Below are 16014 nucleotides of genomic sequence, written 5' to 3'. Positions count from 1 at the left end.
CCATCCTCCAGTCTGAAAAAGAATCATTTACCAAGATTCATTCTTTTCTGTCCTTAGCCCTTTTTCATCCAATTGGACACTGATCCTCCTATTTCATGAGCCTCAATTTTGTTAACCAACCTTTTATATGGTACTGTGCCAAATGCTTTCTTTGAATCCATATAGACGACACTGATTGCTCACTCTTCATTAACCTTCTCTGTTACTTGATCAAAAAATTCAATTCCATTAGTCAATCATGACCTACCTTTTACAAATCCATGTTGGCTCTCCGTAATTAACTCAAACTTCTCCAAGTGCCTGTGATTTTTTCCCCTGATTATTGTTTCTAAAACCTTACCCACCACTGGCGTTAAACTGACTGACCTGTAGTTACTATGAATGTCCTCACAGCCTTTCTTGAATATGGCGTCGCATTTTCCACTCTCCAATACTCTGGCACCTCCCCCATATCTAGGGAACATTGGAAGATTATGGCAAGCCCTTCCACTATCTCCACTCTCACTTCCGTGAGCAACCTGGGATGCAAGCCATCCGGACCAGGTAACTTATCCACTCTAAGCATAATCAACCTTTTCAGTACATCCTTCCTATCAATTTCCACACCAGCCATTACCTCGACCATCTCTGCTTCTACCAATATTTAATCAGCATCCCCGTCCTTAGTAAACACCGATACAAAGTACTCATTAAGAATTCTAGCCATGCCCTGTACCTTTAAGGATACATCACCGTCTTTGTCCCTATAGGCTCCACTCCACCTCTTACTATCGGCTTATTATTTATATGCCGGTAGAAGACCTTTGGATTCCCTTTTATGTTCTATTCTCATATTCTCTCTTTGCCAGTTTTATTTTCCTCTTCATTTCCCCTTTCAACTTATTATATTTGACCTGGTTCTTGCTTGAAGAATTCACCTAAAATGCATCATATACCTTCTTTTTCTGTTTGATCATACTCTCTCTCTCCCTTGTCTTCCAAGGAGCCCTGGCTTTGGTTTCCTTACCTTGCACCCTAGCCTGTACCTGAAACATTGCCTCCTTAAAGATCCACAATTGCCCCATTTTACCTGTCAATTTTTGGTTCCATTTTATCTGGCTATATTCCCTCTCATCCCATTGAAGTTAGCCCTCTTCCAATTTAGAAGTTCTACTTTAGATTAGATGGGGTGTATGGAGTGTTCAGCTAGAGATAGCACCCTTGTATTTTCAGTCAGCTGCATCCCATTTGCAGATGGATTGGAATCACTGGTCCTCACCTACACCCAGCTCTCACTGCTGGTCCAAGCGCCATACCCCGGTACACTGTCTCAGCTGGCGTGTGAAACGTAGTGAGGGGAGAAATAATGAACATGACACCATCTGGGCAGATGTCTTTCTTGATAAAGGTAACGGCCAGTGCAGAAGGATTACCAGCAGTTCAAGTGATCATCATGTTCTGGAGCAATGGCATGCTGCACCATATTGCGTGTACTACGGTTGTTGGTATACCAGCTGTGGATGAAATAACAAGGGAAGGTGGGTCCCTTTAGGCTTTGGTTGACAACCCGCCTAGGAGAGGGAAACTCTGAATCCAAACCTACGGCTGCTGCCGTCTCAGTTCACTGGGCCACAAAAGATGAGCTCCAGGATTGAAGGGTGGGGTTAGTCAGCGCAAACTGTACACCACCTTAAAGCACCATTGTTCAGATAGGAAGGAAAGATCCACCCCAATGCAACTCAACAAGTAAGTCCCGTAGTGATGGGAAAGAGGCAAAAACGACAGGTGCAAGATGGCACTGGCAGCTGCAGTTCCAATCCTGCATGCAGGCGGCTCATGATATTGTTCGTTTTGATGACGACCTAGCGATGACATCATCACCTGGTAGCACCCTGAGCGACCAAGCAGCCTTTTTGAAAGACAGCACTGCTTGCATCAGAATTGGAGAGGGACCTAGAAAACATGACTGAAACAAATGCTCATCTCCCCACCATTCAATTGGTTTTCCGTAGTCAACAGGCATCTCTTAATCAGGTCAAACTACGACAGGGAAGAAAGCGTGAACTCCTCACCTCGCTTGAAAAGATGGGAAAAGGAAAAAATTCTGAAACTCACCTGCTGGAAAATAAGAACAATGCTCGACTCTGGTGACAACAGCCGCCCCCAAAGACGCTCAGCCCTGGTGGCCCACGAGCTAGCCAGATTAGACATTGATATAGCAGCCCTGAGTGAGGTCCGCTTCTTAGAGCAAGGCAGCCTGACAGAACGCAACACTGGCTAAACCCTCTATTGGTCAAGGTGAACAACGCCTCTTCAGTGATAGCCTCATGGTGAAGAAGACTATCGACACTAAACTTTCAAGCCCTCCAATCGACCACTCCAAACACATCATGTCCCTGCTCCTGCCCCTCCAAGACCAGCAGTTGGCAACTCTCATCAGTGTTTATGCTCCAACCCAGAAGGCTAACCCAGCTGACAAAGAGAAGTTCTACACAGATCTCCGTGAACTCATCCAGAATGCCCCTCCCAAGGACAAAATTGTTGTCTTTGGTAATTTCAATGCCAGAGTGGGTTGTGACAGCCTGGCATGGAAGGCAGTGCTCGGAAACCATGGAGTTGGAAACTGTAATGAAAACGGACATTTACTCTTTGACCTCTGTGCAGAAAAGCAGCCGTCCATAACCAACACCATCTTGCAACAAAAAGATCACTTCAGGACCACATGGATGCATTCCCGCTCTAAACACTGGCACCTGATAGATTACATCTTGGTGCGCCAGTGTGACCTAAAGGATATCCTGCATACTACAGTCATGCCCATTGCTGACTGTCATATAGACCACCGGCTCGTTCGATCAAAGCTGAACTTCCACTTCAAGCCTAAGCCCGAGAACAGGTCTAGAGACAACCCATCAAAGAAATTTTGAGTCAGCAACCTGCAAACCTCATCTTGCACAGATAGAGATCAAGCAACCATACAGACTAGACTGAAACATCCTGATCTCACTGCTGATTCCACTCCAGAAGAACTCTGGGAACACATCAAAGCTGCAGTTCTGGATACTTCTGACAAGGTCATCAGACCCAGCACCAAGAAGAATAGGGACTGGTTTGATGACAATGACAAGGGAATTCAAGTTCTGCTAAAAATGAAAAGGTCAGCTCATCAGGCTCACATGGCTTAGCCGGCCAGCCAAGAGAAAAAGACAGCCTATCATCAAGCATGCAGCACCCTTCAATGAAAACTGAGGAACATCCAAAATGACTGGTGGATCGCACTTGCAGAAAAAACTCAACTGTATGCTGATATTGGTGACATAAGAAGTTTCTATGAAGCACTAAAATATGTCCATGGGCCAGCACATCAAACCCAAAACCCCCTGAGGAGTGCCAATGACAAGACCCTGCAAGGTGTCAGTCCTGGATCGCTGGTCAGAGCACTGGTCAGAAATCTCTTCAGCGCCAAGTGCACAGTGCATGATACTGCCATCAATCACATCCAACAAAAGCCTGTCAAAGAAGAACTGGATGAGAGCCCAACTCTGGAGGAAACTGTGACTGCCATCAATCAGATGAAGAACAACAAAGCCCCCAGAGCCAATGGAATTCCACCCGAAGCCTTGAAGCATGGTGGCCCTGCCCTATACACCAAGCTCCATGAGTTTTTCACAGCTGCAGGGAACAGGGTCCACTGGATCGTCGTGATGCCATTATCATCACCTTGTACAAAAACAAAGGAGAAAAATAAGACTGCTCCAACAACTGTGGGATCATCCTCCTTTCTATTGCTGGGAAGATCCTGGCTAGAAGACTTCTGAACAGGCTTGTGGACGAAAACTACCCTGAGAGCCAGTGCAGTTCCAGAGCATACAAAGGCACCAGAGACACGTGGCCGAATTTTACTGGCGGTGGCAAGCTTCAAAAAGTGCATGGTGCGCATGCGAGATGTGCGCTGTGGAGCTGCTGCGATATTTTATGCGGTGGCTCATTAACATGGAGCTTCGTCCATGGCAACAGCATCCAGCGCCACTGTGCAGGTGCTGGCACCATTTTTAAAGAGCTTCATGCCCTGCAGTGTAATTTAAATGTTGAAAATGACAGGTGGGAAAAAATTCAAGTGAAGACTTTACTATCAGGTTAAATCCCCTCTCCTCCCGCCACCCCCCCCCCCCCCCGAATGAGTAATCAATGTCTAAATAGCCTTTTCCAGGCAAATAAATAAATAAAAATTAATTCCGACCTTTCCCCCTCCCCGAACATTCTCCACTTTACCCTTCAAACCCTTCCCAGCATACCCTCCACCAATCGCATAAGTTTTTGCCACTCCCCGCCCTGACCTGAAAATTTTACTCCTCCCCCTCCTCACCAGTGTTCCGTCTCGGATCTCCAAACGGAGATCGAAAGGTGTGGGACATCCGGCAACCGGTCGGAATATCTGTGTGGTACGGCTGTGACTGCAAGGTAAGTCATTATTCACTCACTTTAATGCAATTAACATATTTAAATAAAGTCTCCGTCGCCATGTGGCGGGGAGGCCGCCATGAGGACTTGCCGCTGCTGATAAAATGGGGCGGTACCTTCCCGGCGCCGAGGCCCGTGGTGGGCCTCTCCCAGAAGGATTTTCCAGGACACCCCACCACAACCCCTGATGTTGCGGGGCTTATAAAATTCAGCCCCTGGTATCTGCACTCAGACAATTACAAGAAATGTGTCATGAGCAAAGCAAAGGCCTGTACAAGAACACAAGAACACAAGAAATAGGAGCAGAAGTAGACCATATGGCCCATCAAGCCTACTCCGCCATTCAATACAATCATGGCTGATCTTGGGCTTCAATTCCACCTTCCTACCCACTCCCCATATCCCTTGATTCCCTGCGAGACCAAAAATCTATCTATCCCAGCATTAAATGTATGCAATGATGGAGCATCCACAACCCTCTGGGGTAGAGCATTCCAAAGATTCACAACCCTTTGAGTGAAGTAATTTCACCTCGTCTCAGTCCTGAATGATTGACCCCTTATCCTGAGACTGTGTCCCCACGTTCTAGATTCCTGACCAGCGGAAACAATCTCTCAGCTTCTACCCTATCAAGCCCTTTTAGAACCTTGTCTCAATGTATGTTTCAATTAGATCACCTCTCATTCTTCTGAACTCCAGAGAATATAGGCCCAATTTACTCAGCCTCTCATCATAGGCCAACCCCCTCATCCCTGGGACCAATTTAGCCTCCAGTGCAAGTATATCCTTTCTTAAATGTGGAGACCAAAACTGCACACTGTATTCCAGTTGCGGTCTCACCAAAGCCCTGTACAATTTTAGTAAAACTTCTTTATTCCTGTTCTCCAATCCGCTTGCAATAAAAGCCAACGTGCCATTTTCCTTCCTAATAGCCTGCTGCACCTGCATCTTAACTTTGTGTGCTCCTTGTTCGAGTACCTCCAAGTCTCTCTGAACATCAACACTTACCAGTTTCACACCTTTTAAAAAATATTCTGCTTTTCTATTTTTACGAAGAAAGTGAACAACTTCACACTTTCCTACATTATATTCCATTTGCCATCTTGTTGCCCACTCACTTCACCTGTCTATATCTCTTTGCAGCCTGTCTACATCCTCCCCGCAGCTTTCCTTTCCACCAAGCTTTGTATCATCAGCAAACTCAGATACATTACTCTCTGTCTCTTTATTCAAGTCATTAATATAGAGTGTAAATAGCTGAGGCCCCAGCACTGATCCTTGCGACACCCCACTATTCACTGCCTGCCAACTTGAAAATGCCCCATTTCTGCCCACTTTCTGATCCCTGTCTGTTAACCAATCCTCTATCCATGCTAATATATTATCCCCAACACCACGAGCCCTTATCTTGCCTATTAATCTTTTATGTGGCACCTTATTGAATGCCTTTTGAAAATCCAGGTATCTACTCTTTATCTACCCTACTAATTGCATCCTCAAAAAAGCTCTAATATATTTGTCAAACAGGATCGCCCTTTAGTAAAACCATGCTGACTTGTTCTAATCATACTATGCTTTTCCAAGTGCAATGTTAAGACTTCTTTAATAATAGTTTCCAGCATCTTCCCAACAACTGATATTAGACTAACTAGCCTGTAGTTCCCTATTTTCTCTCTACCTCCTTTCTTGAAAAGTGGCAAAACATTTGCCAACTTCCAATCTGACGGGACCATTCCTGAATTAAGGAATTCTGGAAAATCATAGCCAGCGCATCCACTATCTCTGCAGCTATCTCTTTTAGAACCCTCGGATGTAGGCCATCTGGTCTCCAGGACTTGTTAGATTTTAATCCTTCAAGTTTCTCCAATGCTTTTACTTGGCTGATATCAATATCCTTAATTTCCTCACTGTTTTTAGCCTGTAGTTTACTGCCTATTTCTGGTATGGAACTTGTGTCTTCTACTGTGAAGACAGACACAAAACATTTGTTCAATGCCTCTGCCATTTCCTCATTCCCCCTGATGATTTCACATATAGAAGGGTAGTGATAACAGCAGTTTGTACACTTTGAGTTTTGTCTGTGCTCTGAGGCTCTGGTTGCTTCTGTCACTTTCATCGACCTCACAAAGACATTCGATACTGTGAGCAGAGATGGACTTTGGAAAATCCTTGAAAAACTTGGATGTCCACCTAGGTTCCTGGCCATGATGAAACAATTTCATGAAAATCAGTACACACAAGTCAAGCACAACAGTGACCCCTTGAGTCTCTTCCGTATCTCCACTGGCGTGAAGTAAGGATGTGTGCTGGCCCTGACCTTTTTCACCATCTTTTTCAGCATAATGCTGCAGCAGGCAATGGAAGGCCTTAAGGAGGGAGTTTACGTGCACTTTCTGACTGATGGAGGCCTTTTCAGCCTTAGTCATCTTCAAGCACACACAAACTCATCCGTGAACTTCTTTTCGCCAATGACTGCTCTCTCATGGCCCACAGTCAGTCAGACCTGCAACGTATAACAACACGTTTTTCCGAGTTGGTACAACTCTTCAGACTAAAAATCAGTTTAAAGAAAAATCAAGTTCTGCATGAGCCTGCACCCCAAGAAGAATATCAACCACCATGCATTGTCATCGAGGGAACCAAGCTGAATGCCATCAAGCAATTTACCTATTTTGGGGGGGCGCCATCTCATCTGATGTCCCCATAGACAAGGAAGTGGACAATAGACTGTCATGTCTGCAGCATGTGGGAGCGCCTGGATGCCAGTGTGATCCAGGGCAAACACGTCTGCAGTAAGTGTTTGTGGCTCAAAGAGCTTTGGCTCAGAGTCATTGAACTGGAGGCCAAGCTGAAGACACTGCGACAAATCAGGGAGAGGGAAAGTTATCTGGACACTTTGTACCAGGAGGTGGTCACACCCCTTATGATCGGGTCTTCTGATTTGGTCAGTGGTCAGGGACAGCAGAGTGTGGCTGCAGCTGAGGCAGGTAAGGTGAACCAGAGGGTAGGAGTGCAGAAGCCTCAGCCTTTGCGATTGTCCAACAGGTCTGACATTCTTTCAGCTTGTTTGGATGAGAGTGGGTCTGCAGGGTGAATGAGCAACCTGACCATGGCACCATGGTACAGGAAGCCATTCAAGTGGAGGGAGAAAAAAGGAATGTAGTGGTAGTAGGGGACAGTGTAGTTAGGGGAATTGACACTGTTCTCTGCAGCAAAGAGCAAGAGTCCAGACGGCTGTGTAGCCTGCCCGGTGCCAGGGTTCGAGACTTCTGCTCAGGGCTGGAGAGGAACTTACAGTGGGAGGGGAATGATCCAGTCATCGTTGTCCATGTAGGTACAAATGACATAGGCAGGTCAAGGAAAGAGGTTCTGCATAGTCAGTATGAGGAACTAGGCACCAAATTAAGAAACAGAACCTCAAAGGCTTTAATCTCTGGATTATTATCTGAGCCACGTGCAAATTGGCATAGGGCAAATAAGATTAAAGAAATTAATGCGTGGCTCAAAGACTGGTGTGGTAGAAGTGGGTTCCAGTTCGTGGGGCACTGACAACAGTACTGGGGAAAGTGGTGGCTGTACCATTGGGGCAGTCTACACCTGAACTGTGTTGGGGCCGGTGTTCTAGCCAGCCACATAATTAGGGAAGTAGAGAGGGCTTTAAACTCAATAGTGGGGGCAAGGGATCAAATTTGGGAAGATATGGTAAATCAAGGAGGAGCGACAAGGCAAGAGAGAAATGTATTAATATGGGAAATGATAAACAGATTGTGACAGGAAGAACAGAGCGTACAAATCTAAGAGCAAATCAACTGATAAGGCTAGCGGTTACAAAAATAATAAAAGCACAAAACTAAAGGCTCTGTATGTGAATGCACGGAGCATTCAAAACAAAACAGATGAACTGAGAGCTCAAATAGAAATAAATAAGTATGCTCTGATAACCACGACAGAGACATGACGGCAGGATGACATTGATTGGGACCTGAATATTGAGGGGTACATGGCATTTAGGAAGGACAGGAAGCTAGGAAAAGGTGGAGGAGTACCTTTGTTAATTAATGATGGTATTAGCGCAATAGAGAAGGATAGCCTAAGTTCAGGAGACCAGAATGTAGAAGCAGTTTGGGTAGAGATCAGAATCATATAGACAAGAAGTCACTTGTGGGAGTGGTTACAGTAGAGGCCTGCTTTAGGTCGGGAAAAAGAACCCGACCCGAACCTAACCGAACCACAGCGGACCCGAGCCCGACCCAGCCCAAGTCCCTCCGATTTTGTCCCAAGCCCGACCCAACCCGAACCCGCCACTAGTTGACCCGACCCGAGCCTGACCCGACCATCACTTTACTTACCTTTCCACTGGGAAGCTCCACTGAGCTGTAGCTCATGCGCGATGACGTCATAGTAACGTCATCGCGCACTGCGCAGACTCAGTTTCTTCCCGGACTCCCAGCTCAGGTAAGTTTTAAAAATTTCAATACTTACCAGCAGAGCACTTACCGTGTGTGTCCGGCCCGACCTGACTCGACCTGGACTCGGCCCGGCCCGACCCAAGCCCGAAAGCCGACCCCGGAAGATGGGTCTGACCCGACCTGAACCCGAGACATGTCGTCGGGTCCCGTCAGGTTCGGATCGGGCAGCAGGCCTCTAGTGTACGGGCCCCCTAACATTAACCACACTGTAGATGGGGTATAAAGGAAGAAACAATGGCAGCTTGTCAGAAAGGTATGGCAATAGTTAAGGAGGATTTTAACCTACATATAGACTGGAAAAATCAGATGGGCAGATGTAGATGTTTTCCGGATAATTTCTTGGAACAGTACATTCTGGAGCCAACCAGAGAGCAGGCTATACTAGTGTTGGTAATGTGCAATGAGATAGGATTAATTAATGACCTCATAGTTAAGGCACCCCTAGGTAGCAGCGATCATAATATGATTCCATTTTACATTCAGTTTGAGGGACAGAAGAGTGGGTCCAAGACTAATATTTTAAACTTAAATAAGGGCAATTATGAGGGCATGAAAGCAGAGCTAGCTAAAGTGAACTGGAAAATTAGGTTAAGGGATAGGTCAATAGGGATGCAGTGACAGACATTTAAGGGGATATTTCAGAATACATAGAATAGATACAGTTCAACGAGAAAGAAAAATTCCAAGAGTGGGACCTGCCATCCGTGGTTAACTAAAACAGTTAAAGAGAGTATCAAACTTCAAGTAAAAGCCTATAATTGCGCAAAGATGGGAGGCAGGTCAGTAGATTGGACAGAATATAAATAACAGCAAAGAATGACTAAAAGATTGATGAGGAAGGTAAAATTAGAGTATGAGAAAAAGTTAGCTAGGAATATAAAGACAGATGGTAAGAGTTTATAGATATTTAAAAAAGAAAAGAATTTAAAAAGTGAACGTTGGTCCTATACAAAATGATTCTGGGGAATTAATAATGGATAATAAGGAGATGGCAGATGAATTGAACAGATATTTTGCATTGGTCTTCACTCTTGAGGATACAAGTAACATGCCGGTATTAGCTGTAAGTCAGAAAATGGAAGGGAGTGAGGAACTCAAGAAAATAACAATCACCAGGGAAGTGGTACTGAACAAATTGTTGGAGCTGCGGGCTTACAAATCCCCGGGTGCTGATGGACTACATCCTGGGGTGTTAAAAGAAGTGGCTAGTGAGATAGTTGATGCTTAGTTTTAATTTTCCGAAATTCCCTAGATTCGGGGAAGGTTCCGTTAGATTGGAAAATTGCGAATATAACTCCTTTATTCAAAAAGTGAGGGAGACAGAAAACAGGAAACTACAGGCCAGTTAGCTTAACATCTGTCTTAGGGAAAATGTTAGAAGTTATTTTTAAAGATGTTATAGCAGGGCATTTAGAAAAATTCATGGTAATCAGGCAGAATCAACATGGTTTTGTGAAAGGGAAATCATGTTTAACCAATTTATTGGAGTTCTTTAAGGGAGTTACATGTGCTGTGGATAAAGGGGAACTGGTGGATGTATTGTACTTAGATTTCCAGAAGGCATTTGATAATATGCCACATCAAAGGTTATTACAGAAAATAAAAGCTCATGGTGCAGGGGTAACATATTGGCATGGATAGAAGATTGGTTATTGAATAGGAAACAGAGAGTAGGCATAAATGGGTCATTTTCTGATTGGCAAGATGTAATGAATGGTGTGCCACAGGGATCTGTGCTGGGGCCTCAACCTTTTACAATTTATATAAATGACTTAGATGAAGGGACCGAAGGTATGGTTGCTAAATTTGCTGATGACACTAAGATAGATAGGAAAGTAAGTTGTGAAGAGGACATAAGGAGGCTACAAAGAGATATAGATAAGTTAAGTGAGTGGACAAAGACTTGGAAAATTGAGTATAATGAGGTGAAATGTGAAATTGTCCATTTTGGCAGGAAGAATAAAAAAGAAGTATATTATTTAAATGGTAAGAGATTGCAGAGCTCTGAGATGCAGAGGGATCTGGGTGTCCTAGTACATGAATCGCAAAAGGTTAGTATGCAGGTACAGCACGTAATTAGGAAAGCTATAGAATGTTATCGTTTATCGTGAGGGGAATTGAATACAAAAGTAGGGAGGTTATGCTTCAGCTATACAGGCCATTGTTGAGACCACATCTGGAGTACTGGTCTCCTTATTTAAGGAAGGTGTACATGCATTGGAGGCAGTACAGAGAAGGCTTATGAGACCAATACCTGGAAAGGGCGGGCTGTATTACAAGGAAAGATTGGACAGGCTTGGCTTGTATCCTCTGGAATTTAGAAGACTGGACGGGCGACTTGATTGAAACATATAAGATCCTGAGGGGTCTTGACAGGGTGGATGTAGAAAGGATGTTTCCCGTTGTGGGAGAATCTAGAACTAGGGGTCCCTGTTTAAAAATAAGGGGTCGTCCATTTAAGACAGAGATGAGGAGAATTTTTTTTTCTCAGAGGGTCATGAGTCTTTGGAATTCTCTTCCCCAAAAGGCGGGGATGCAGAGTATTTGAATACTTTTAAGGCAGAGGTAGATAGATTCTTGATAAACAAGGGGGTGAAAGCTTATGGAGATAGGTGGAAATGTGGAGTAATCAGTTCACCAATGAACGTATTGAATGGTGGAGCAAGCTCGAGCGGCCGAGTGGCCTACTCCTGCTCCTAATTTGTATGTATGTATGCGAAAGCAAACAGCGCATTTGGCATACTCTACAAATGAGCGTGGAGCAACCACAGCCTCAGAGCACAGACCAAACTCAAAGTGTACAAATTGCAGCCCTCACTACCCTCCTATATGGCGCTGAGTCATGGGTCCTATACCGCCGTCATGTACGCCTTCTAGAGCGCTTCCATCAGTGTTGCCTCTGCAGTATCCTCAAGATCCGCTGGCAGGACCGCATCACAAGCATTGAAATCCTGGAACCAGCCAACATTACCAGCATCAAAGCCATCCTCCTGCAAAGCCAACTGTGTTCAGCGGGTCACGTTGCCCTGCCCAAGATCATGTTTTATGGAGAGCTGACCATTGGTAAATAGAACTGAGAGGCACCACACAAACATTCCAAGGACCCCCTGAAGAGGTCCCTCTCTGTGTGCCACATCAACTATCGCCAATGGGAGGTGCAGGCCATAGATCGTGATGCTTGGAGATGCTACATCGGGAGTGCTACAGACACCTTTGAGACTGAGCGAAGAACCAGCATGAAAGAGAAAAGGAAGAGAAGGATAGATCCTATTGCCCTCGCAGCAACTACACCTTCACTTGTACCTGCTGTGGGAGAATCTGCCGGTCACGAATAGGCCTGACTAGCCACCAGCGGGCCTGCAACTGATGAGTACAACCTTCCCAAAATCTTCATCCGCGAAGAAATGCGAAGACTTTAGATTATTCCTTGCTCTTCTCCATTGCTAATCTAAACCTTATGATATGATGATCACTCTTACCCAAGTGTTACCCCACAGGTTCTTGGTCCACTTGGTCCACCTCATTTCCCACCACCAGATCCAGCAATGTCTCTTTCCTAGTTGGACCGAAAACATACTGGTTAAGGAAGTTTTCCTGAACTCATTTCAGAAATTCCTCTCCCTCCTTAACCTTCAGTCTAACATTATCCCAATTGATATTTGGGTGATTAAAATACTCCATGATTACCAGTCTATATTTCTTGCACATCTCTGTGATTTCCATGCAGATTCACTCCTCTATCTCTCTCTCAATATATGGAGGCTTCTAAAATACCACCAATAGCATGATCATATCCTGTTTGCTTCTCAGTTCTAACCAAATGGATTCTGTCTTTGTCCTCTGAAGGGCATCCTCATGTGCCAACGCTAAAATGTCTTCCCTAATCAGTACTGCCACTGCACCTCCCTTTTTCGGAGTGTTTGGGCCCCTGGACGGTGGCATCACACTTGAAGTGGCAGAAATGGTGAGGATGATCCGTTGAATAAAGAGGCTAGTGGGGTGGAAGGACAAGGAGAACCCTACCGTGACTCTAGAAGGGAGGAGAAGGGGTGAGAGTAGAAGTGAGGGAAATGGATCAGGTATGGTCGAGGGAGCTGTCAACCACGGTGGGGTCTGACACTCACAGCTTCCTCGACTACACTTCCTCACGCCCTACTTCTTGTAATGTCTCTATTCCGTTCTCCCAGTTTCTTTTCCTCCATCATAGTGGTTCTAAAGATACAACCTTCCACATAAGCGCTTCTGTCTTCCTTTTTCCTCAATCATGGATTCCTCCCTACCATGGTTGACAGAGCCCTCGACTGCGTCTGACCCATTTCTCACATTTCTATTCTCACTCCTTCCCCTCCCTCCGAAGAACCGTGATAGGGTTCTCTTTGTCCTCACCTCCCACTGCACCAACTTTCATATGCAACGGATCATTCTTCACCATTTCCACCACCTCCAGCATGATACCACCACCAAAAACATCTTACCCGCCCCTCCCCTGATACCCTGATCCACTCCTCAGTCACCCCAATACCACATCCCTTCCCGTGACACCTTTCCATGCAGGAGATGCAATACCTGCCCCTTTACCTCCTCTGTCCTCACCATCCAAGGCAGCAAACAATTCTTTCAGGTGAAGCAGTAATTTACATATAATGTTTTCAATTTAGTATACTGTATTTGCTGCTCACAATGTGGTCTACTCTATATTGGGGAGATGAAATGCAGATTAGGTGACTGCTTTGCAGAACACCTCCATTCAGTCCATAAGCATGACCCTGAGCTTCATGTGGTCTACCATTTTAATTCTCCATCTTGATCTCATGCTGATCTCTCTGTCCTCGGCCTATTGCAGTGTTCCAATGAAGCTCAATGCAAGCTCGAGGAACAGCAAATCATCTTTCAATTAAGCATTTTACAGCCTTCTGAACTCAACATTGAGTTCAACAATTTCAGACTATAATCTCTGCCCATATTTTGTTTCCATTTCTTTGGAAATTTCAGTCTTACTCTTGTTTTTCTCTTGTTTTTGCTTTCAGACAGCAGCTGTTCATCATTCTGCCATTCAGACCTCCTCTAGACACATCTTTTGTTTCTTTATTGGTCCCATTACCACTCCCTTTGGCTTTGCCCCACCAACTCTTTTGTCATTGAATGTCTCCCGTCTTCTGCCATATCACAAACCTTCCCTTTTGTTCTTTTTCCATCCTCCCCCATTTCATCTACTTAAAAGCTATTACCTTTCTAACTTTTCCCAGTTCAGATGAAAAGTTATTGATCTGAAACATTAACTCTGTTTCTCTCTCCACGGATGCTGCTTGACCTGCTGAGTATTTCCAGCATTTGCAGTTTTTATTAACTAGAACCCTATGTCTGGTCAATTTATATTCTATGTAACCTGTAAATACAGTAGTTTGGAAAGGACTACATAATCTATACTTAGTGCAGACTATCAATAACACTGTTTGAAGTTCACACTGTATCTGCAGAAACTCCTTCACACAAAATCTACAGTTGCATTTCACCTACTTTGTATGTCTATTTGTAACTGGCATCTGCTGTTTTATGTTCCTGATGCATGAGGAAGCTTAGTTTCTATGTTTGCCCCTTTGGCCTCTACCTGTATGTTATAATCTTCTCTCACCCCGACTCTATGCTTTGCAGAAACCATTACTAACTCTGAGCGCACTGAAGAGGAACAGGAATATAATGGAAATACAGAGCCGTTGTCTGCTGCCATTGAACACTCCAGGGAGCCCACAAGCTGTTGCTGAGCAATGGAAAAAGTCATCATCTGTTACCAGATCCTCTGCTCCATATAAGTTATGGCAGATACTGTGCTGAGATATGTGCACTTGTTTTGTTTAATTAATTTAATTACACAAACTATGTCTGATTGCATGGAGATAACTAGTTAAAACATATCTTAGTTTTAGACAAAACTACTGGTATTGTGTTTGCAAATTTTTGGCATTCAAGTAAAATACATTGATTCTACTCACATATGATTCCAGTGTCCTCTTTTATTTTTTCTAGGCAGTTTGTATCTTATATTATGATGGCTACTTAAGCTCTTAGATGGAACTTTAATTATTTTTGGATAATTCAGTAAATTCTTTTTCTTCCCTTTGCTCGGAAGCCTGTAAAAGTGAACACATTCCTACGGAGGATGCGAGATGAGCTGCCAGTTACAATATCATAATTATTTCCTTCATGTTTTATTTATGAATTAAAGGAAAGAAGAAAGAACTTGAATTCATTTGCCGCCTTTCACAACCTCAAGACGTCCCAAAGCGCTTTATAGCAAATGAAATACATTTGAAATGTAATACGGAAGCACGGCAGCCGATTTGCTCAGAACAAGGTCACACCAACACCACTGAGATAAATGTACAGATAATCTGTTTTTAGTAGTGTTAGTTGAGGGATAAATATTGACCAGGACACCAGGGAGAACTCCCCAACTGTTCCTTTAATAGAGTCAGAAGAGGTGTGTAGAAGTGATGTGACTTCTTGCAGGCGAAACAATGATCACAGGATTGTGAAAACACATAAGGGAGGATTTTTCTCAGTTTTACTGCCCAATTTCAGGCAGTACTCAGGTAACAAGAAGAAGAAAAAGAGGCAAAGTCCTGCCCCATTGAAGCCGAGCCATGCTTGCTTTCCAACATACTTTCCAATAAATGGGACACCAGAGTTCGATGTCATTCTTCTTTTTCTTTTCTTTTGGGCCTCCTTATCTCGAGAGACAATGGATACGCGCCTGGAGGTGGTCAGTGGTTTGTGAAGCAGTGCCTGGAATGGCTATAAAGGCCAATTCTAGAGTGACAGGCTCTTCCACAGGTGCTGCAGAGAAATTTGTTTGTCGGGGCTGTTGCACAGTTGGCTCTCCCCTTGCGCCTCTGTCTTTTTTCCTGCCAACTACTAAGTCTCTTCGACTCGCCACATTTTAGCCCTGTGTTTATGGCTGCCCGCCAGCTCTGGCGAACGCTGGCAACTGACTCCCACGACTTGTGATCAATGTCACAGGATTTCATGTCGCGTTTGCAGACGTCTTTAAAGCGGAGACGTGGACGGTCGGTGGGTCTGATACCAGTGGCGAGCTCGCTGTACAATG

At 44.5% G+C, this 16014-nt stretch overlaps 1 long non-coding RNA gene across 1 annotated transcript in view; it reads left to right on the top strand.

Moving 5' to 3' along the window:
- The window catches only part of LOC137352883 (uncharacterized), a 31196-nt gene extending 16358 nt beyond the window's left edge, over positions 1-14838 (top strand). Inside the window, exon 3 of the long non-coding RNA XR_010969791.1 lies at positions 14562-14838. This is a non-coding gene — a long non-coding RNA (uncharacterized lncRNA). The remainder of the gene's footprint in view (positions 1-14561) is intronic.
- The last annotated feature ends 1176 nt before the right edge of the window (positions 14839-16014 follow it).

The sequence above is a fragment of the Heterodontus francisci genome, chromosome 3 (genome assembly GCF_036365525.1).
Source record: "Heterodontus francisci isolate sHetFra1 chromosome 3, sHetFra1.hap1, whole genome shotgun sequence".
In the NCBI taxonomy this organism is placed as follows: Eukaryota; Metazoa; Chordata; class Chondrichthyes; order Heterodontiformes; family Heterodontidae; genus Heterodontus; species Heterodontus francisci.
Note: the sequence above shows the minus strand (reverse complement) of the source record. Positions and strands in the feature narration are given on the sequence as shown.